This window comes from Glycine max, chromosome 16 (genome assembly GCF_000004515.6).
Source record: "Glycine max cultivar Williams 82 chromosome 16, Glycine_max_v4.0, whole genome shotgun sequence".
NCBI classification, from domain to species: Eukaryota; Viridiplantae; Streptophyta; class Magnoliopsida; order Fabales; family Fabaceae; genus Glycine; species Glycine max.
Genome location: NC_038252.2, coordinates 20,294,026 through 20,313,220, shown reverse-complemented (window position 1 = coordinate 20,313,220; position 19,195 = coordinate 20,294,026). Strand labels below are relative to the sequence as shown.

At 34.3% G+C, this 19,195-nt stretch overlaps 1 long non-coding RNA gene across 5 annotated transcripts; it reads right to left on the bottom strand.

The window, feature by feature from the left end:
• Positions 1-10,602: 10,602 nt before the first annotated feature.
• On the bottom strand, positions 10,603-18,353 carry LOC102669084 (uncharacterized). Of its 5 annotated transcripts, none has more exons than XR_005888980.1 (13): positions 17,075-18,353; positions 16,862-16,948; positions 15,728-15,871; positions 15,581-15,654; positions 15,040-15,461; positions 14,877-14,960; positions 14,469-14,525; positions 14,138-14,229; positions 13,757-13,927; positions 13,399-13,455; positions 13,227-13,310; positions 12,532-12,620; positions 10,603-10,958 (listed from the first exon to the last, which is right to left on the bottom strand). It is a non-coding gene; the product is annotated as an uncharacterized lncRNA (long non-coding RNA). The 5 variants fall into 5 exon arrangements; XR_005888981.1 differs by having other exon boundaries at positions 12,532-13,310; positions 15,040-15,123; positions 15,348-15,461; XR_001385321.3 differs by having other exon boundaries at positions 12,532-13,310; positions 17,075-17,235; positions 17,689-18,353.
• Between the last annotated feature and the right edge of the window lie 842 nt (positions 18,354-19,195).

The window sequence follows — 19,195 nt, the reverse complement described above, 5'->3', positions numbered from 1 at the left end:
ACAAGTAAAACCAGAAGCAAATATTAATTAACAACCGGCTGTAACACATGCATATAGATTCCTTTCGGACCTTTACAGGTAATGTGGGCTTAGTCCATAACATTTTCTTTCCCTTGTCCTTGTCTCAGGGTGACTATGTTATTGGGGTGATGCTAGGTGCACCCAGTATTATTGATAGTGCACTCAGCATTTTATGTGAATGGGTGAAAATACCCTTCATTTAAATTTAAAACTTATACATCCATCAACCCTTATTCACACGTTCCGTATGAGCATCTTCTTCCCTTTTCTTCCATGTGCCGCCGTTTCATTACCTTCGTTGTGCCGTTGGAGCTTCTTCTTTGTAGTGCCTTTTGAGCTTCTTCCCCTCTGTTCGTTGTCGGCATTGAGGACCTGTAGCTTCGTTGTGTTGTTCCACTATCGAGGTAAGTTTTTTCTCTCCATTAATGGCTGCCTTTTGCATTTTTGGTATTGTGTTTTCGTAGGTATAACTCATACGGATCAAGTTGATCCGTATGACTCATACAGATCAACTTAATTAGTATGACTCATATGAATCAACTTGATCTCTGTATAACCTTTTTTAATTTAAATAAAAAAATAAAAAATAGGTATTTATGTTTTGAAAAATATTTTTAAATAGGTAGTTTATTTGTTAATTTTGTTTTAAAAATAGGTATTGTTTGTGTTTTAAAAAATAATATGTATGATTGCATGCTGATATGAAATAGTTATAAATTTTAATAGTAAATATAAGAATTTTGTAGTTGTTTATGTTTATTATATTTCAATGAAAAATAGTCATATATTATTTAATTATGTAGTTGTTATTTTATTTATGAATTTTGTGTTTTAATTATGTAGTCATATATGCTGTTATGAAATAGTTATAAATGGTGTTATTTTATTTCAATGAAAAATAGTCATATATTATTTAATTATGTAGTTGTTATTTTATTTATGAATTTCGTGTTTTAATTATGTAGTCATATATGCTGTTATGAAATAGTTTTAAATGGTGTTATTTTATTTCAATGAAAAATAGTAATATATTTTTTGTAGTTATAAATTTTATAGTTTTTTATGTTTATTTTAATAGTAAATATTGAATTTGACCAAAAAATGCATGTGTGTCAGAATTTGTAGATTATGGTTAGAACTAGAGGGTTAGGTCGTGTCTTAGGCAGTGTTATAGGTAGAGCCCTGGGAAGACAGGATAATCATCATTCAGATGATGTTCTCCAACGACAAAGGCCTATAGCATCCGCACATAGGCAACGGGAAGCTGCCCCTATTCCTGAGGATGATCCTATCGTGACTGAAGACTTACATGCACATGCTGAAGAAGAAGCTGTTGATGATGCTGAGGGATTTCCAGGTGGGCCGCATGACCCATCAGTGCTGACTGACTTTTATGGTGACCATGTTGCAGTCATCGTATGCAATGGAGAAGTATTTAAAATTTTTAATTAAATTTATTTGTTAAGTATTTTTTATTATTTAAATTTGTCATAATTTTAATTGTTATTTTGATAAGTTGTCGAATCATTTAATTTTTTTTGCAGGAATGTCCTGAATTGAAGCTATCCTCCCATGGAAGGAAGGCTCAGAAATTTGGGAGGCCTGCTCCTGAAATTGAAAGGCTAGTCGTTGCCACAGGATTAAGTCCTTTGATCGCATGTTCAGTGGACACTGGCGATCAGGGACTTATATCTTCTTTTTGTGGAGAGATGGCATAAGAAAACTAGTAGTTTCCATCTTCCTGTTGGAGAGTTGACCATCACCCTGGATGATGTGGCCTCTCTACTTCATCTTCCTATTATAGGTGCATTCCGCAGCTTCGAGACTCTGCATGTCGATGAAGTGGTCTTGATGTTGGTGGAGTTACTTGAAGTCTTTTGGAGATGAAGCTAGAGCTGAGACAACACAATGTCATGGGGCGTACGTATGCCTATCGTTACTACGAGATATTTATCAGAGTAAATGTGAGGCCATACATTGGACTGTTGCAACTCGTGCTTATCTGTTGCATTTGTTAGGTTGCACTCTTTTTGCTAACAAGAGTGCAACACATGTTTATGTTATTTTTTTAGATGCTTTCCGAGACATGAGTTAGAGTGGAAGCTACGCATGGGGAGCTGTCGCCCTAGTTCATATGTATGATCATTTGAATGATGCTTGTAAGAGCAGCGATTGACAACTTGCTGGTTACATCATCCTATTACAGGTAATTATTGTCAATTATTGTAATTTAATTATTTTTAAAATGTTATTAATATGTGTTTAATATGTTAATTTGACATTTGTTTTACTTTGATCTAATCTTTGTAGTGTTGGATATATGAGCATTTTCCTTCTGTTGTTGAGTCTTTGAGTAATCCAGACTATGATGAAGTGTCACCACGTGCTTGTCGGTGGATTGCTACGAAGGCTTCTTTGAAGTCATTACCAGCATCGACATACTGGAAATGTCTAGATGGACTGACGATTCTTGATGTTTGTTGGATGCCTTACGGTGACCACTGTGTAGTGCGGGATTTTGATTTGATTTCATGCTTTTCAGGTCATATAAGATGGGGTTCCGTTGTCGTCAGACACTGACCAGAGAGGGTGGTGCGGCAATTTGGATATGTTCAGACCATTCCTCCACATACTACAAGTTCAATGCTATCATTTGAAGATATTAACAACATTTAGAACAAGACATGTGAGGAGATACATGGAGAAAAATGAAGAAACAACAATGGAAGAGAAGGTAAAGAAAAAAAATTAATGGAGGTTTAAGGAGCACCTACTTGAAGCTCTTGTGCTTTGATTACCACTTGATGGAAGCTTGCTTGTGGAGCTTAAACAATTAAATTAATGGAGGTTTAAGGAACACCTACGTAACCGTTAAATGTATTAGGTAACCCTAGTAATGACTTAACAATAAATTCATAAGTTCTACACCTTAAACAATTAAATTTAACGTAACAAAGCTACTGACAATTATGTGAATATGCAGCCTAACAATTATATATTAATGTAGGACATTACAAAGTCATTAGAAGCTACATGTTCAGTTTTAGTTATATCAACATAGTCTCTTTTCAACATCATCAAGTTTTTGTACTAATACATTCTACTAATATATGAAGTTAGCCACTGCTTTTCCTGAGGATGACAATTCCTAGACCACAACAATGCTAGAGGTGGTAAAGGACAACGGTCTTTGATGGAAGCTTGCTTGTGGAGCTTCTATGGAGGCTGGATCTTTGATCTTCAATGAGGTCCTTTAATGGTGATTTTCCACCATGGAGATGCAGCGGAAGACAAAGGAGAAGAGGTAAGAGGCGGCGCCATCCACTAGGGAATAAGCCTTGGAAGAAGGAGCTTCACCACCAAGATGAGCCTTGGATAAGAAGCTTGGAGAGGATGCTTCAATGGAGAGAAAGAGAGGGGGGGGAGCACGAAATTGAAGGAAGAAAAAGGGAGAGAAGTTGAACTTTGAGTTGTGTCTCACAAGACTCTCATTCATCAAAGTTACAACAAGTGTTACACATGCTTCTATTTATAGACTAGGTAGCTTCCTTGAGAAGCTTTCTTGAGAAAACTTCCTTGAGAAGCTTCTTTGAGAAAACTTCCTTGAGAAGCTAGAGCTTAGCTACACACACCCCTCTAATAACTAAGCTCACCTCCTTGATAAGATTCCTAAAGAAGCCAGAGCTTAGCTACACACACCCCTATAATAGCTAAGCTCACCCCCATGCCAAAATACATGAAAATATAAAAAAAGTCCCTATTACAAAGACTACTCAAAATGCCCTGAAATACAAGGCTAAAACCCTATACTACTAGAATGGCCAAAATACAAGGCCCAAAAGAAGGAAAAAACCTATTCTTATATTTACAAAGAAGAGTGGATCAAACCTTGACCCATGGGCTAAAAAATCTACCCTAAGGTTCATGAGAACCCTAGGGCCTTCTTTAGTAGCTCTAGCCCAAGCCTCTTGGAGTCTTCTATCCAATACCCTTGGGGGGTAGGATTGCATTAGTCTTTTAAATAAACCTATTGTATAGAAACAAACAATTTTATGTTATTATAACACAAATGATTGCATAAATTTAAAAGTATGACTATCTTGAATCTACCTGAACAAAATGATTGTCATAGACGTGACTGATACATATTATGCGATGCGCAAAAGAATCTGTTGGTGGTTGACTTCTAAGAGGAAAAAACGTCATGCTTTGTTGTAGCGACAACGATACAAGGATTACATTATACCTTGATGCAATGACATATCCCATCTCGGTTATATCTATCCACTTATCCATAGTCACGTGAATCAAACAAATATACACATCAAATTTATTTAAAGTTAATTCTTCAAAAGCAAAACATAAATTACTTACCATGGATAACCCATCAACAAGTAGGGACCTCCTTAATTCCTCGAATTTGTCTGTACCACCAAAGAGCTTGATATAGTCATCTGACCATTTGCCAAGTTCTTTAAGCAAATGGTTGCACACCAAGGACCAAGAATTTTTACCCATACCTAATAAAGCAGCAATCACACAATATCCACAATTACCGTCAGCTTTGACATCCACAATGTTGTTAATGAAATCGTGTATAAACGGATAAAATTGATCTAACATCGGCATGGTCCTTCTTGAAATAGGCTGGTCAAAAGATGATGCACTATGCTTCACTGAAGAATTACTATTTTGCACAGAATGTAAAACATCAATATACTCCTAGTAAGATGGATCACACTTTGTTGATATTTGGTTTCTGTTCATGGGTTTCTTTTGTGCACCTTTAGTGTTGACCTTTTCTGGAGGAGGACACATAGAGTTTTGATCAGGGTATGCAATTTTCCGAAGTTTACTCTTTAGATTTACTTTACCACAAACATCAAATTCCTCAAATCGCTAAGATATGGTTTCCATCTCTTCCTTTATGGTCACTTGGGGCTCAAATAACCCTTGGTCTGAAAAATTTAGTCTCCTCCAAAATATATGGATTGAATCTAGTGGGATGCTACCAAGAACATATTTAGATAGCTCACATGCACAAGGAAGATCGTGCATAGTTCTCATGACACAACCATAACGAGAAGGATTCTTGCCAGCATAATGTACACCCTCATACTCTACATCAATCTGATTTAAAGCATACCTTGAAACCATGCCAAGAAGCCTCTTGTATAAGGTAACTTTAAAAACATGTCCAATCACATGTGTACTTGTTTCAAAGGATGCTTTAATTTCAGTGTGTTGCAACGTGATCATGTTGTTCATAGCATCCCAAACACTACATAAGTCTCCAAGGCTATTCTGTAATACTCTTTTTAAAGTCCAATGAGCATATTTAACCCTACATTTGAAATACACAAAAAACAATAAACAAATACAATTATTAAAATTCATCAATTCATCAACCCTAATAGAAAAACTTGAACATTTTCATACCTGTTTGTTGTTGTGTTTCCTAAGTGCATCACCTTATTCGTCCAGGCTGTAACAAATTTTTCCTTGTGGGGGATTATCCATGTTTCGTTAACATAGTCAACAAACATTGGCCAGGGTGAACAAATAATTTCAAACTTCTTAAGGCAATCATTAAACTGATGTTCTGAATAACAATCAACCAAACTTCCCCAGGCATCCATCACATACTCCCAAACATTTTTTTGACCAATTAGGGATTTACATTTTGCCTTGACATTCTAGTCGATGTGAAACCTGCACAACAAGTTTGTACACTCAGGGAATACACTTTTCACTGCATTCATCAATGCTAGGTCTTTGTCAGTCACAATAACTCCAGGGATACCATCACGTCTTAGAAAAAAACCTCGAAACCGTTCTAAAGCCCATACCACATTATTAACACGTTCACCCTCCAGATATGCAAAACCATCAGAGAATGTCATCCCCGTTGGTGTCACACCAACAAAGTCAAGTAGTGGGAGTCTATACCTGTTTGTTTTGTAGGTACTATCTATCAAAAACACCAAATTACATACATTGCATAACTTCACTGCATCAGGGTGACACCAAAAGATATCACGTACCACATCTTCATCCTTTAATCTATGCCAATGAATATATTGATCCCGTTCAAGAAGCTTCATTAGATGTTGCATTTCAGTATCACTTCCTCTAATGGAAGAACGATATGCACTTCTTGCATTGTATATTTGTTTGATTGTTGTACAACTATTGACATTGTGTTCCTTCAACGTTAGCAAAATGTTTCTTGGTTTAACCATTGACTTTGTCATATCAGCAATAATTGTCTTTTCATCCTTAGTCAATCGCCCAGCGTATGGATGTTCAACTAATGACTTCGTCAATTCATGATTATGACTCCCACACATCAACTTCACCATTCAACCTTGCCCTCCAACCATTGGTTTCCCACGAAGCTTGAAAGGACACCCACATTTCCTACTCCCAGTATTTCTGCTAACAAAATCTTTTTTCCTAGACCTATACTGACCACTCTTCTTACAACCAATTAACACAAATGAAGTCCTTCCTCTAATACCAGTGTTTGTGTCTGACCTTATAATGACCACCACAAATCCGTTTTCATGAGCAACTGATCGAGCCCACTGCAAAAAATCATCTCGAGTAGCAAACACCTACAACGAAACCTACAAAATTTTAGTCTTCAAAGGGGCATTCATTTTATCAATTTAATAACAATAATGAAGATTATTACCTGAGAAGTATTGAACACATCCAAACAATCAACATATTATTCATTCACACCACATTCTTGTTCATTTTCATCATCCATGTCAACTTCTTCAGTCATTATACTGTCATACATCCATTGATCTTCATTCATCTTAACAATAAATCAAAAATTTCCACATCACAAACATACAACACCTAACCGCATTATACATATAATATCATACAAAACTCTACATAATCTTTTACTGCATACCATTTTATAAACACTACAATTCATAACCATATATATTAAAAACCAAAAATCCTATATCAATCTACATGCGAATTATTTCAAATACACATATAAACAAATAATTTTTTTTTATAAATTTACATACAAACATATTTATAATTAAAAAAATAAAACTTTAAACAATTTTTACAAATTTCAAAATTTGTATACCATATGGATAAAGTTGATCCATATAAACCTTATGGATCAATTTGGTCTGTATGTTGAAATTAAACATACGGATCAACTCACTCAGGGAAACCAGCAACACTCACGTATCTGGTGTACCTTCAACAATGAACCAACCACGACAACAACCACCACCCACCGGTAACACTTTCACCTCCACCAAGCGGCACCTCACTCAACGAAAAAAAACCAACAGAGCAGAAAGTGCAATGCAAATGCCACAAACTAGTAAAAACAATTTAAAAAAAGAAGAAGAAGACGTAGCAATAATTTTGGAATTACCAAAAAATGTTGGGTGCACAAGCAATAATATTGGTGCACCTAGCATCACCCATGTTGTTGTCCTGAGGGCTTAGTCCATAACACAAATTGAATGTTGATTATTATGGACTATTAATTAAATAATTAAATGGATAAATTGTAAATGGGTTAAAATGGAGTAACTTTTGAAAGTAACTAGTTGGTGACCTGTGCGTACGCACGGGTCAGTTAATTTTTTATTTTTTATTACATAATAGGAATAAAATGAAATATAGTGTGGAATAGTAAAGAAACTTACTATTTATTTATAATAAGATTGTGCTTGAAATCACAAAATATTGATGATAAATGATTATCATTTTCTTTCCCTTCCATTTCACAATACGTCTTGCAAGGGAAATAATTTTTTTTTTGGAAATAATGATAGATTTAATATACATATTATATTTAGTGTTCAAAGTCAAATATCTAGATTTTTGTGAAAATTTAAAAAGATATATAAGTTAAAGTACATGAACTTAGGCAAATGATCTGCAGAAAAATGAAGGTTTTGTAACCCTAAACAAACACAGTTGCAGCCACATTTGCAAAGATAAAAGAGAAGTACATGGAAAACCCTGAAATACCCCAGCTTAAAAATTTGACACATGGACGCATGTAGTTGACAAAGTTGGAATTTTGAAAAAAATTTAACAACGATGTGTGTTTTGCTTTGTTCTGCTTTGCCCATTCTCCTTCTTCAATTCTTCTTCCTTTTCACTCTCTTTAAATAAATAAAAACAGTGACACGTGTTTTGTTTTATTTCCCAACAGCGGCATGTGATCCTTTCACGCTCCCTAGCTTTTGTTTGTGTTTCTGCTTTGCCCCTTCTCCTTCTTCAGTTCTTCTTCCTTTTCACTTTTCTCTCTCTGAATGCTAATAGGAAGGTAGGCATCAAGTGATGGTGTTACCCAAATGGGTGTTAGTGCTTTCTAAAGCCTTTTGCATGTATATTTATTTGTTCTGTAAAATAGATATAAATGAAAACCAATGTGCAAATAATAATAGATTTAATATGGATAATATATTTAGTGTTCAAAGTCAAATATTCAAATTGTTTAGAAAAGTAAAAAAGATACATAAGTTCAAATATATGAACTGAATTTAATAATCCCAATTTTTCTTGGGGCGATTTTATCTCTTGTCCTGTAATAGAAAGTTCAAATGTATGAGGATAGTTTCTGAAGTTTAGCTATTACTATCTCCTAGCCATGGATATAACCTGCAGTTTCATATGTTGGATCGAGTGGCCTCAGAATAATTAAGAAGGGGGGGTTGAATTAATTATTCCTAAACCTTTACTAATTAAAAAATTACTCTTTTAAGGCTTTTACTTTTGTTGTTAAGAGAATATGGAGTAGAAGAGAAACTTAACAGAAAGTAAAAGCGAAAATTAAATGCACAGCGGAAAGTAAAAGTGTAGGGAAGAAGGAAACAAACACATAAGAGTTTTTATACTGGTTCGGCAACAACCCGTGCCTACATCCAGTCCCCAAGCGACCTGCGGTCCTTGAGATTTCTTTCAACCTTGTAAAAATCCTTTTACAAGAAAAGATCCACAAGGGATGCACCCTCCCTTGTTCTCTTTGAACCTAGTGGATGCACCCTCCACTGGAACTGATCCACAAGAGATATACCCTCTCTTGTTCTCATTCAAACCCAAGTAGATGTACCCTCTACTTGTACCACAAAGGATGTACCCTCCAATGTGTTGAGACAAAGATCTCAGGCTGTTAAACCTTTGATACTTTGTGAATGGGGATACAAAAGAATTCTCAGGCGGTTAGTCCTTTGAACACTTTTGTATTAGGGAATGGGAAGAATCAAAAGAATTCTTAGACTGTGTCGTTTTGAATTCTTTGACAAGGGAGAAGGGAGACACAAAAGAATTCAGGCGGTTAGTCCTTTGTTCTTTTGGAAAAGGGAGAAGAGAAACACAAAAAGAATTCAGGCGGTTAGTCCTTGGCGAATTCTTTTTGGCAAAGGGAGAAGAGAATGAAAAGATGAATAGCACAAGTTTTCAAGGTTTGGAAAACCAGAAAACTTTAGAAAGCTTTTGGTACAAAGAAGAAGAAGACGTTCAAAGAGATTCAAGGCTTGTAAAGGTTTGTATGAATAAGTGTTCAAGATTATTGAAATGAAAAACAAAGCCTTGCTTTTATAGACTCTTCATGTCTGGTCAAGAAGACCATTTAGAAGAGTTATAACTTTTAGAAAAACTTAAAAAACCAATTTGAAAAAGTCAAAACCTTTTTGAAGAGTTACATCTTTTGATTTATCAGAAACAGTCACTGTTAATCGATTACCAAATAAGTGTAATCAATTACACAAAGCTTTTGAGTGAAAGGATGTGACTCTTCACATTTAAATTTGAATTTCAACGTTCAAGGGCAATGGTAATCGATTACCAAAATATTGTAATCGATTACAGCCTTTTGAAAATAATTGGAACGTTGTAAATTCAATTTGAAAACTTTTTCAAACTCATTTTGCTACTGGTAATCGATTACAACAATATGGTAATCGATTACCAGAGAGTAAAAACTCTTTGGTAAAGGTTTTGTCAAAAACTCATGTGTTATTCAAAGTTTTGAAAAAACTTTTTAATACTTATCTTGATTGAGTCTTTTCTTCATTCTTGAATCTTGAGTCTTGAATCTTGATCTTGATTCTTGAGATCTTGAATCTTGATTCTTGATTCTAGGCTTTCTTCTTGAGTCTTGAATTCTTCTTGATTCTTGAACTCTTGACTTGTTCTTGATTCATTTGAGATGTTCTTTGATTCACTTGAGTTGTTCTTTGATCTTTGAGTTTTTTGTTCATCACCTTTGTCATCATCTTTTGTTGTCATTATTGTTATCATCAAAACATCTTTGAATCACATTCACCATGAAGCCTTGCTTCTACATCATATGCCTCTCAAAACCAAAGAATTGAACAAATAATATAAATAATTTTAATATTTATTTATAATATAATTGTTTACAACATAGGTACCATATAGTGAAAAAACCTAAGCCATTGATGCAATTTATATATATATTCATCTTTTATTTGCTACTTTGTTTTAAATATGTTATATATATATATATATATATATATATATATATATATATATATATATATATATATATATAAAAAACTCATCGTCTTGTTTGCTGTTACTTTCATCCTTGTGGTGATCCATATTCTTGAAGCTGAAAGTTCAAGTGAGGTATTGAATGAACTTTGCTGAATAGTAGGATTTGTGGCAAGGCCAGCCAAATCATGCACCATGTATTCAAACACAAGATATAAACTGCATGACATTCTAGAAGTCACTAAGCCTTCCAGTTTGATGACATTGGGATGATCCAAACGCTGGAGAATCAAAATCTCTCTGGCCATGAACTTGACACTCTCAGGCTCTAAATTGTCAAAACGGACCTTCCTTAGAGCAACAATTTTCCCAGTTAAAGTATCCCTAGCTTTGTAAACATTGTTGTATGTACCTTGCCCGATCTGATTGAAAGATAATAGAAGCATCAATAAGAGATTTAAGCACAAAGTAGCCAGACCTATTATATTAGCTGGATCTTTGGATTACTCCACATAATATCTCATACATGCTATGCCCCATTTATATCCTAACTCTGCCCTCATGTCTCCACCCCACCATTCTGCCCGTGATTGTCTTTTTTGTGTGTCAAATTTTCCAACAGAGTGAATGCTTAATCCCAAAGACTCGGTAATGATCATGTCCTTTAATTTGTCTTGTCTCTCGCTATCTTGCACATTCAGCATATCAAAATAAACTATCTATCTAGTCTAGCTAAAAATGATGCGAAGCTTTTAGAGGTTTAAGTTATAATTTTTATTTTCAAATCATCAATAGTTATATCAAATTTGTCCTAATACTGGACACGTGTCAAACTAACATTCAATGTTGAGTCTCTTTTCTTTTTCCTTCATTCTCCCTCTCTGTTGCTAAGTGTTGTTCTCCGTGAGTGAATGAATGTGTAATACTAAATAACTTTTAGACATTTTGATGGAAGGATTTTCAATTTTAATCACAAACCCCACCAAATAAAATAAAAAGTCTAAAATCCACATTACTACTTTTAGGTGTTGCCATAGCTTGCACTCAAAAAACCATACAACATCAACAAAAAGTCATTTTTTAGAGCCAAACCCCTCATACTATGTTAAAACTCCAAAGAGAAACACAATAACATCAACATCCTCCATTCAAGGAAAGGAGCAATGAAGAATGTAAGAGCAACTCAACATTGTCAAAAAATTGAATCTAGACATCAAGACCATATCAGAATTCAGCAACATCACCAAACCAAAATTGGAAACAAAATTAAGTGTACTATTCATCGAGTTCTAGATGGAAGGCTTTTCAATTTTAATCACAAACCCCACCAAATAAAATAAAAAGTCTAAAATCCACATTACTACTTTTAGGTGTTGCCATAGCTTGCACTCAAAAAACCATACAACATCAACAAAAAGTCATTTTTTAGAGTCAAACCCCTCATACTATGTTAAAACTCCAAAGAGAAACACAATAACATCAACATCCTCCATTCAAGGAAAGGAGCAATGAAGAACATAAGAACAACTCAACATTGTCAAAAAATCGAATCTAGACATCAAGACCATATTAGAATTCAACAACATCACCAAACCAAAATTGGAAACAAAATTAAGTGTACTATTCATCGAGTTCTAGATGGAAGGCTTTTCAATTTTAATCACAAGCCCCAACAAATAAAATAAAAAGTCTAAAATCCACATTACTACTTTTAGGTGTTTCCATAGCTTGCACTCAGAAAACAATACAACATCAACAAAAAGTCATTTTTTTAGAGCCAAACCCCTCATACTATGTAAAAACTCCAAAGAGAAACATAATAACATCAACATCCTCCATTCAAGGAAAGGAGCAATGAAGAACATAAGAATAGCTCAACATTGTCAAAAAATCAAATCCAGACATCAAGACCATATCAGAATTCAGCAACATCACCAAACCAAAATTGGAAACAAAATTAAGTGTATTATTCATCGAGTTCAAGATGCTCTTTACCTTATCAATCTGCTCAAAAGTGTCGGCCCTCCGAGGGGTCAATCCATTGATGGCCTCACCAGCAACCTTAGAGAGCCAAGAGGGCCACCCTGCTGCAACCTATGACTTTAGCATGTATGAAAAAAGTCCATCACAATGGTCAAGCCAATCTCAACAATATGGATATGCTAGTCAATTAGCAAAGCATAATGCAACTTGTGCCATCCAATATGGATATGCATGTCAATCAGGCGCAATGTCAAGAAGCTCAACGTAATGGTCAAGTGCAATGCAAAAATAGGGGCCTGGTCTTAACCTGAACACGTGTAATTGATTATTATATCTTTATATTTTGTTTTTCATTTAAACAAAATTGTTTTGTATTGGGAAAATATATTGAATGAAGTTGTTTCTAGAGTCTGGAGAAGTTTGTTGGACGATAGAAAATTGTTAAAAGACACTTTTTGGCGATAATAAATGGCTACAAAAAATTGTAGAGACTAAAATTTATAATCTTTAGTCTTTGGAACTCTATATTTAAAGAGGTGATATACTAAAACATTAGTTTTTGGAACTCTATAAATTAGTTCAATAATTAAAGGGGTGAGCCAAGAGAAAACAATGATTCTCCACCTTCAGCTTAATCTTTAGTTTCATTGAAACAAACACTCAAAATATTATGAATTCATTGATCCAATATAACAATGTTAACAAACCTCCCCGATTGCAGAAAGGGTCTGCTCCTAATCTGGTGCCTGGCTTAGCAAGTGGTCCAGGAAAAACTGCACAGATCTCCTCACCTGGAAAATAAATTTATCATTTATGAGGTCAATCAAGTGTCAAGACACAAATCATAATATTTGAAAAGCAGATAGTTGACATTCTTACTGATGACAGGTCCCCAGTAGGTTGGAGGGCTCCGAGCTCTATAAGGCGTTGCATAACCTGCATCATTGTTTCTTTTATAGTTGTATGTTTGTAAAAGTGTGAAACAGGGACAGTGAAGTTGATCAATTCAAGTTATGAGCAACGTCAAATTCTTTTTTGCTAGATTAAAATTTACAATTGTAATTGTGCTTAGGCAAAAGCCGTTTTATGTAATTGTGCTTGTTTAAGTTAATTGAGGCAAACTGAGAAACAATTAAACGCTTATCGAAATAGCATATCATGATATCAAATATTGATTTCTTATTAGTAAGAAAAACAATGTGGATTTAAATAATCTAAGCGTAGTACAAATCAAGACCTTTTTGGCATCTTTTTCATACATAGCATAGAAAAGTTCAAGCAGTCTCTCTTGGGTAAAAGATTTGATCTCTCCCATCATGCCAAAGTCATAATATATAATTGCTTCGTCCACATCAATAGCAAGATTTCCAGGATGAGGATCGGCATGAAATAAATCTGTTTTCAATATCTATAAGATAAAAAAAATGATTATTTATCAACTCAACTTTTTTAGCTACAAAAGTGATGGCAACACCTATCTTCAAGTGACAATTCATTCTTCAATTTTTTTTTAATATAGATAGAGGCATTTTACTTATTCTGAGTAACAAAACGAAAACCATATTCAACATCAGATATTACTATTAGATCGTGATTAGGGAGAACCAAGGTGGTGCACCTGAATCAGGTATGCCTCAGTAGCACGTGATGAGATACGTAATCAATCATAACCACACGAAGTTAAGGTGTCGACGTAGTCTATTTTGATACCTGTCCCAGGAGTAAAACCAGAGATAGGAGCAGTTGAAAAAATATGTTCTATACCATAATGTCATACACAATATATCACTTTCAAGAGAGAAGAATACTTATTCACATATAATAATCCCCCTTATCATTTCATTCTCCCAATATGCATTCTGCCCAAATTCAGTTATTTTATTTTTCACATTTAACATGGGGCTCATTCTGATTTTAGTTTGATTTATTCATTGATATTGAAAACAAACCTGAATAGTAGATATACTGATGGCCCCATCCATAACTCCAGGACGAATTCCTAGACCCTGAAACCAAATGACAAAGTGACAGAAAAATAGTAAGCCAATGTGTAGAGCATGGATGTCATTTTTATTTTGTCAATAATAACTCATTCATTGCACACAAACATTATGACCAAAACACACACACACAGAAGAGTATTATAAGTTTATAACATAAATTAGAACACGATAACATTGAGCAGGAACAACAATTGCAACAACAATAATACTGATTAAGCAGAAATAAGGTAAATTGTATAGATATACCTGACCCATGTCACCAAGTAAAAGGTCAAAATAAATAGAATTAGCAAAAAAAATATAAAAGTTCAAAATAAATAGGAATAACAAACAATATTTCAAAACATAACATACTAAGCATTGTTGCTGAAATATCAAGCCCAATCCAATGGTGTCCATTCTCCGAGATTGTCTCACCTCTAATTCCCGATCCACAACCTACGTCGATTATTCGTAAGCCATTAAAATTCGACAAAAGCCACATAGAATAGCTAAATTGAATTAAAATTTAAATTACCGATATCAAGGAGTAATTTAGGAACACCGTCATCAGGCAAAGCAAGTAGTTCAAGATTAATGCCCTTGCTATATCCCCTCTAACCTGAAGGAGGTAACATCCCAAACGTGGTTCGAACAAAAAATAATTTAATTTTCCAGGTGAAGAAACATCAGAACCAATTATAAATAGATGAAGTATAGCATTGAGACTTTCACCATCCATCTAGGTTCCTTTAATTGTTGTTATTGGTTTGTAGTCAGCAAGGGTAAAATTATAAATAGATGGGAGTCAGCTTGCAGGAAGCCTATATTTAATTTGGCACATACCGGGATTCACAGCAAGAGACAAAAAGCAACGCAGATTAAACCTTGTCTTGGTGATGCAATTGCTATTAATTCTCTGGCTGCTAAATCCACAGCTTTTGCCACAAAATCAGAGGCCTATATTGATGCATAAGAAAAAGCTCTCAATTTTGATACATAAAGCAGTAACTATTATTGTAAAAAATTCTAAAGAGCTTAAAAAGGAGGAAAAAGAAAGAGAAAGTTGTCATGATTACACGTTCATCTACCGACACATCCCTGTATCCATATAGCAAGGGTCGAGCAATTATGATATAGCTGTAATTCTTCCCTAATTCAGGCAAACCATTTGAGTCATCAACATTAAACCACATCTAAGAAGAGCCTACAGATGCAATTTTTACCTCTCCTTTGCTAATCACAACTGATTCCTTTGCTCATTTTTGTAAGAATTCTTGGCAACCTCAGCCGACAAATCATGCGAATCCCCACCCGGCTTTGTATGTTAACACTAGCTGCTCAAGGCAACGAATTTGACATATTAAAGCCTGCAACAATACATTAATATCAGCCAATATGTGTGCATGATTTAGGGAAAAAAATGGAAAAATAGAGCAAGGCAAAGAACGTGTTCGGAAGAATTGAGAAATATCAGTAAAGTACTAAGCAATTTCATTAAGGTTTCGTCGATTAGCTTTAATGCCCGTATAAAAATGTAGAATATAGGGAAGTCACTGGAAACTCAGAGGAAGAAAACAAGGTAGATCCAAAACCACGGCTGAGGCATTAATATATATAGCATGTTTCGCGCCTCCAATGTTTTAATCTTTTCAATAGTAAATCTGACATTTAGTCTCTGTTTAATTTACCATTGTTGCTGCTCTTATTTTTACAGGATTGCATATTGTAAATAGTTTCATTAACCTGTTGCTTTACTTTCATCAACCAGAAGAACTAACTCGGCAAAAGAAAAACCAAAATAAAAAGGAGACAGACATGAGCGATTATCTCAAAGGTATAATAACAGTATATGTTGAGATTCTTAGAACTTTGTTAATGTTTTGCCTGATTTCTATGCCAATCAGATACTTTTTGGAACTTAAAATTTGAAAAGGAAAGATTTTCATTGTATCATTGATTCTGTCATGTGAGACTCTTTGTATCTATTCTCTAATAGAAAAATAAGGAACTCTCTCTGCCTGCATGTTAAATCTATGTATCTATTGTTCTTTCGCTTTTTGTTTTTTTTAATACAAATTTTTAACCACAATCTCTTCCAAGACTTTCTAAAACATAGAAGAAAACATTTATGCATGTTCCATAAAAATGAATAGAGCCCCCTAAGCAGGAAGAAAGAAAAGAGTATTGTAATTGTGTCAATAGTGAAGGAAATCCAAACATGCATAAACTAAAGGGAAAGTTTAAGGGTTACCTATATAATTGAGAAAAAATAAAAGGAAATCCAAACATGCATTCACAAACAAAATGATTATTCAAACCCGTGGTAACGTGGAATAACAATTCCATCAGCTAAGCACCTTTTGCTTGCACCAACCCCATTCGTTAATAGTTCCATCAAGTTGTTGAACCATTAAGTTGTCAATAGCAGTCTACTGAGTTGGGTCCTGCTCATCGTCACAAAAAGCAACATAAAAGTTAGACAGAGCCAAATAACCTTTAGCAAGTCCTAACTTGAGTCAGTAAAAAAATTCTTTAGTTAACAACATTATTGTAGAATAAATTGAACCAACCTTGCCAACCAAAGTAGGAGCAATAATGGTGTTCACATTGTCCACAGCCTTCATATGCAACAAAAAACCATGTAAAAAAAAAAAAACTGCTGGACCAAGAAATCGCATACCCATGACCAAGTTCTCGGAAAACAGGTGCCAGCCACCCTGCTTACCATGACCTTCAGAAAATATTCAAACCAAAAAAGAAAAATATAAAAAAAATCAACACAAGCAAAGGATATGTTCGCGCATCCAGGAAAAAAAATAATAGAGAACAAAAAATAAGGCACACAAAAAACTTGCAAAAAGAAAAAGAAACGTCGAGAAAGAAACGTCTCTGCGCAGCAGCAACAATAACACGAATATCCAAACCCTAACAAAAATCCACCAATGCTTTCAAGAAAACCCCAACCCTATTTATACTATCCCCCACCTCCAAAACCAATACCCAACAACAGAGTAACGCGTAGAAACTTTGAAACCCTAAAAATTCAAACCCATAAACACAAAAAAGAAAGGGAAAAAAAAGTCAAAATCGAAGGGGAGAAAAAAATCACAATCGTCGCTTAAAGCTATGGAGAGCTTCAAGTACAACGATTGTGAAATGAATCGAAAGGGAATCGAGCACTTACACATTGAATGTCCATTCGGGGTAGGAAAACGTGAACGGGTTCGGAGCTGGACTCTACTCGGGTCGGTGCCTGTGAGAAAATCAGAGGAAAAAATACTATGGGAAGTGAAGAAAAGAAAATAATAATCCATAATAATACATACAGAAAGAATACTCAAAGAAAGCGGCAATCAAATCGGTGAAACTTAGTAGCATTAACAAATCAAAAGATGGAATAGAGGGGAGAATGGAAGATTCGAGAGTGGTGAGATCGAGGGGAGAAAAGAGGAAAGCACCCGTCTGAGATGAAGGTAGAGGAAAGTGGCACGTGTTCAACAAATGAAGCAAACCCAAAATGCACCTGTCAACCAACGAAGCAAGACCAAAATGACATGGAGCAACCAAATACTGAAGCAGAAATGCCCAAAAAACCAACAAATTGGACACGTGTCAGCAGCTGGAACATAGGCACAATAGACATTTCCATATACATCTCTTTTATAAGACTTAGTATAGACTTTTATTTTATGGGAGTAGTAGTTTAAAGGATTAATTCTTATTAACGTGAAATATTAGTATATTTTCTCAACCCCTTACCATCACAAAAGAAGAATTAAGAAAGCAAAACTTTATTTTCTTTATCTATCAAACAAATCATGCACACTATCAAATATTTTGTTGAACCCTCTTAGGAAGAAAGATATAAATTATTTTCTAATAATAGTCATTTAATTTATTCGTTTTCTATCATAAGAACTCTAAAACAAACTACAACTTACATGTGCAGCATGAAAAATATATACTGCTAATATGGCTGGCTTCCTATTCATTCGCTGATATATGCTTCTTTCTCAATTAAACAAATAGAAATTAAGCACAGTTGAGGACTAAAGAGGACTTGATATAATCTTTTTTATTCAATCACAATTTCATTCCAAAGAATCGATAATATCCGCTTATGGATTTCAATTGGCAAAACTTTGTAAAGATTCCCTTCAAAAAAGACAATGGAGCACACCCAAAGAAATTCAAAACCCTTCTTACAAAAGCAGTATCTAAAAAGAAAATAACAGTGGCAAAGCAATTTATATAGTTGTTCAAAATTCGTCATTGAAACTATAATGATGCCAGTGTTAGTGACAAAAATCGACATTAGTGGCAAAATTTTTGTTATCGGCCACTAACTTGGCATTTGTTTGTTCAGATAAATTCTTTCTCCATATTTTAACATATAATTAGGATTTGTTGAATAATTTTTTCTATAAGTATAAGAAAATAAAATAATTTTTTTATCATAAGATAATTTTTTTTAAAAGCTATCATAAGAGATAAATTTAACTTATATAATTTTACCTTTTGTAAAAATTCTTTCATTTCATTTCGCTGAACGCCCAAATCCAAGCAGGGCAAACCCAAACTGAAATAATTGAAATGAGAGGGGCCAACCTCATATATAAATATAATATATTACTCTAAGAGAATTAATTCTCATCCTCACATTTCCTATACTTCAAATTCAATAATTAACT